Raw genomic sequence first — 5,901 nt, 5'->3', positions numbered from 1 at the left:
TCCTAGCATAAATCGATAAATATATTTTGGAAATTTTTGATTCGAATAAATCTCGGCTATCAATTAAAATAATTCTTAAGTATAAATTCATAATTATGTCACAACTTGGTGTCTAGTATAATATTTTCTCTATTCTGGATTATAAATATGATGAAAATTACATGTAAATAGATAGCTTCTTGTAAGTTAAATACAGTTATTCACTTTTTTGATGTTATAACTTTCGTTATAGACAGTTTTATCTTCTGATGGCAGTAATTGATTTTTTAAGTAATTTTAAAGTATTCGGATTCAAATAATTGATATACTTGCGAACCAATTTTATTTTTAGTAGAGCATTTTTTTGGATTTTATCGATTTTAAGTAGCATATATTTTAAATACAAAATTTTTTGATCTTCAGCTATTTTAACATGTAAATTGCGATGGATTATGAAATCCAATTCATGTAATTTCTACTAGGCGAATACTTGACTTTTAATGGGTCGAAGAATATATTCATATCCAATAAATTAAAAACTTAGCATAAAAATTTTTTACCACTTTATTTATATTATATTATATGATTTCAACTATAGTTCCTGTGGTTTTATTAGATAGATTTTGCATATAATGCATCGTATAGGTACGAAGATGGTTTCTTTTGGGTTTTTTACTACGTCTTTTGTATGAACTATATTTATATTTACATGATTATGCTCTAAAGCATCTGTTCTATCTTAAATTATATGAATATAAGAATATTTCCTTGAATGTTTTCATTCCCTTTTTTCGATGAATAATATTTAATATAGCCCATGTTTCTATGATTATATTTAATGTTTTGACGATTCCTTATGTATTATATAATCAGAAAAATAATTATTTGAATGTTTTTTACAGCGAATTTTCAAAGAATATTATATAATTTTTTATTGCTTTCTTGTGATTACATTAAATACCACAGTGTTCTAAATATAAATTATTCTCAACTCTTATTGATAATAATACTTCAGATAATACGAAAAATTAAAATCGGTTATCCGTGCTTAACAGTTAAGCATGCTTTTCATATGGAAATGAGATGCATAGCCTGCAATATCTGCTCGTTTAATCTCTAAAAAATTAAGTCAATTTCTTTTGATATTTAAATCTAGACTTTCTATTTTTACTGCCCTTACCAAAATGTCAAATAATTTGGATGAAAAACGCCGATTATTTAGAAAATACAGTTACCGAGTATTTGATCTTGAAGAGATTCAATAACTTACAAAAATATAATTAGCAGATCATCTGCCATCAATATTAAGACAACATATTCAGCGTGGTTTTTCACCAATAGAAGTTACATTAATCAAGAAATGCCTATTGAGTAAACAAACATGTGTGAATCTACAAGACTAACCTAATAATTGTTATGATATATGCACGTTTTTGATCATTTTACCTTCTATAGTCGGCAATCGTATTATTGTTTATAATGGAAAAGTATTTGTTCTTCTTGTGATTAACTCGGAACAAATTAGTTAAAGGTTACGTGATTTTGTGGCTACTGTAAATACTGGTGGGCATGGAAAACTTGTTATTGGGGCTAATAAAGTTCTAAGTTTACTCCTTCTAAATAAACTCTATAAAAATAATATAATATTGCCATTTAAAATTCAATCAAATTGTGCACCGTATAACATCTAATTATTTGTATATAAATAAAAAACATTTTCAGCTGTAGCGCTTGATATATTATTAAGCAAATATTTTTTATTAAATTCTTAAAGGCATAAATATTCTATATTTAAATAGAACATTTCAAACATAAATGCACTTATCGAATATTTTTTGAATTTCAAAAGGTTAATAAATTCGATGTTTTTAAAAGCAATTATATCAATTGGAGTTACGGAAGTTCATGATGCTTAAATAAAAAAATTTAAATTGTAACAGAATTCATTCTTAGCTTTTATAGACAATGCTTGCGTGTTTATATATTCCATAGTTGAATCCTGCTCTTTCTTTATTATACCGTCATCAGCAAGCAAAATTTTCTGGTATTTTTTTTTGTATCAACATTGTACAAAGAAGCTTTATATTAGTCGATCATTCTTCAGCTATAAAAATAAGTAATATACAATAAAATATAACTTTATAATAAGTATCAGTATTTCAACCTTTTCAATCTAGATAAAAAACCTTGTAACTTAATCTATAATAAATATATTTGTGCATGGGTCATAATGATATAATATAAGGTAATATTTATATTCTTCACGTGTATAAAAGTACTTTTATATGAGAAATGTTAATGGTTTAGAAAATCGAAAATATATCATTGCCCGCATTTGTACAACGATAATAACCATTTTTACTTCTTCTATGCAGTTTGTGTATATATTTAGATTGAAAACAAAAAAGTATATGTACGATTTTTTATTTTATATATCTCTCGCGTTAAATTTGAATAAAGCTAAAAAAACGGTTTGAATTCGGCAGAGTTTTTGCAAATTCTGTATTTTTTGGTCTATATCTAGATAAAATTTTAGGTTTATAAATCTAATTAAGAGATCTTTAAGTATGTAATGAGCACTTGTATCAATTTGGCATTAAAATACATCCAAGAAACTCAAAATTTTAAAAAAGGCAAAGTTGTACATAAATATTATGTATAAATCATAATTGAACATAATAAAAAAAATTTTGTGATATTTTTTTCGTCTTTTTATGCACTTAAACCTGTTAAATTAAAAAAATGCAGTACATTGCGGAAAAAAAATTAATGACGCAAAATTTTAAATTTTATGTTATGGTCGCATATTATATATTTTAGGTGTAATTTTGTATTTTGCAACATAATTTTTAGAAATGTAAAAATTCTGGTCATTCTACGCATAAAAAAATAAGATAAACATTAGAATCCGAAAAAGGCATTTTCCTGGTGAAATATGTAAATCCATACTCTTCCTGCATTGTTTTGAAATTAGCTTTAAGGCTCATCTAAAAAAATAATTTTTTTAATACGTTAGAAAGTTTCTAAATTATAAATCCGATGTTAAAAGAAATTATTTGTTTCTTTGCAAAATAAGCTATCATTCAAAATATGATTTATTATTAGTTATGTTGGAACTAAATGAATAAAATGTACCATAAGAACTCGAACTCAAAACTAAACTGAAGCATAAATAAGAATCAGCATCGAGATAAAATTCTAAGTTAATGGGACTTAGTAAGTATATAATTATTGAAGAAAATAATATAAAACAGGAAATCCCCAATTATATATATATATGTGCCCGCATGACATAGATCAAGTTAAACTTGGAAAAAAAATTCTAAAATAATTCTTCAAAATTAAGCCATACTTAAACTTTCAGAGCAGATATTCTCCTAATTAAAATAGATTTAGATTTATTCTATAATTATAAAAATGATATATTATCATATAATATAAAAATTGGTCAATTTAATTCTAGCTTCATTGAGATATGCTTTATGTCTATGAAAGTAAATATGTTCTTTTATTTATGTGCAGCGTTCTTCTTTTTTGAACCCTTTTTACTGCATTGTATACACCTCTTTAACTATTTAACCGCTCTTTAATTCATTTTTTTACACCTTCCCCTGATATTATTCATTAGTTCGCTATCTCAAAGAAATTACATCTGTTCGAGTTTCATGTGAATTATGAAAGCTCGCATGTGTCTTCTACTTCTTCTGGGATTCTTTACTTCGTTACATATTTATATGTAATTTTTTAACCACACTATATACTTGTCATTACATATTGTGTTATTCATTTTTTGAAAAGACTATAGAACTTATTTTATTTTTCTTTATTTTAAACTTCTTGTATTTCTTAGTTTAAGTTCATATGACGCTGTAAGGCTTATTATACCTGTTTTAATAAGCATAATAATAGTTATTCGATATCGTGTAAGAAAAAAACCTTTTTATTTTGTTAGATTAGTATTTTCTATAAAAATTATAGAAAAAAACTATTTTTTTCATGTTTATTTTATCCATTATTTTTTTATAAAAATATATAAACTGGTTAAAATTTTTTAAAAATACAATATTTATAAACGTCTAAATAAATATTGAATTGTAATGTGTTATTTGATGGTGATTTGAATTAAAAGATCCTCCTACTGGGATAAATAATATATATTTCATCTTACTCTAGAAAATAGTTATGCTAGAACTTAGAAAAGAATATTTGTGTTTGAGTCATCCTAATAAATTACAGATTGTAAAAAAATAAAGAAAAAAAAGAAAATAAGAAAGTATGAATTTCATTCATAAAGTATATTCATTTTTTTTAACCAATATTTTTAATAGGATAATTAAAAGAATTTATTCGGTGTAATTGCAGATATCATAAATTTACTATATTTAAAAATCTGTAATGGTAAAAAGTAATTTGTAGCATATCAAAAAAAATAAGCAGAAGCAACTAATTATTAGCTTTATTCATTGGTGTTTAACACAAAAATTGTTCATGTGCTTATTTGAATGGTATTATAATACGATTTTGTTATATTATCATGCACTATTGTACTATCATGAAAAAAGGAAAAAGACATTCTTAAATGTTTATGATATGATGAACACCATCCCAAAACCTTTTTTAGGATTATGTGTGCACTTTTGACTTTTCATAAAGTTATAAATTTTTTAAAATTCTTATCATAATTTAAAATTTCTTGTTCCCTGCAAAATTTAGGCACAATTCCCATTATCACTTTCATTTTCTGATCAGATTGTTAGTTTTGGTTCAATAAACAAAAATCTTATATATGTAAACAAAAGTAGGAAATTGGAATCTATCATTTTAAATGATGGATATCGGTTGTACACATATAAAGAAATCTGAAAACATCACCCTATAATTATCATGTATCTACTTTTTAAGTTTTGAAAATATACATTGTCTTCAATATTTATTCATTAAAGCAACATAGAAATCATATTGAATTAATATTTTGAAAATATTTATCTCTGCGATATTTACTTTTTATGGTTGTATATAGGGATTTGACCAATGTTCATAATATATATTAAATATTGTCTGATAAATATATATTGGATAGTACATTGCAATATTTTATAGATTTCAAACCGAAATAGCATATCTTTGTGTTAAAATTGGAAACTATTTTGTTAATGTATATAAAAAGATAAATTAGCGCTTCGCAAGTGCTTATGGCTTTATTCATCACCATTTTTACCAAGTACCATACAGTGCGATCCCACGGATTATAATAAGTGTAATATGTATGCCGAAGTCATGAAATTAACAAATAAATTTGAACTTAGAACTTGCTATATACAAATCTATTAATTTAATTGAAATTTCATATGATTGTAAATAATTATTTAGAGAAAATAAATGACAAATTTTACATATTATTTCATCATACAATATCTAGGTTTTAATATCTATGAATATTCATAAAATCATTTTTTCTGCCCAATTTTGAATATATGTTAAAAAATGGCAAATTAACTTTGAATCCATTTACATATTTTATTTGTCTTAACTCTTTTCAATTTTCTTCAATAAAATATTGTATAACTAGAAACGGAATAAAACCATAAGCTTAATATGAGATCTGGATATATTTTATACGGATTTACTATCTTTAAATATAAAGCTTATAAAAGTAAAATTTTTAAAAAATGTAAAGAATCCAGAAAATAAATAATTATACTTATGCTAATGTTATTCTGGGGATTATGATCATAATATTATCGTAAATATGCTACTTTATTTTATTTAAAGATTATTTATTCATTAATTGATCTTTTATAAAAAATACGTAATAAAAAAATTATAGTAGAAAATTATAGAAATCATTAGAGCGAAAACTAGTAAATAGATATCAAAATAATAATTGCCAAAATTTTATTAAATCCACTCATATTTTTTTCT

This window comes from Rhyacophila brunnea, unplaced genomic scaffold (assembly GCF_057557595.1).
Source record: "Rhyacophila brunnea isolate RB1 unplaced genomic scaffold, BYU_Rbru_1.0 scaffold_45, whole genome shotgun sequence".
NCBI classification, from domain to species: domain Eukaryota; kingdom Metazoa; phylum Arthropoda; class Insecta; order Trichoptera; family Rhyacophilidae; genus Rhyacophila; species Rhyacophila brunnea.
The sequence above is the reverse complement of the archived record's forward strand: the minus strand, read 5'-3'. Positions refer to the sequence as shown.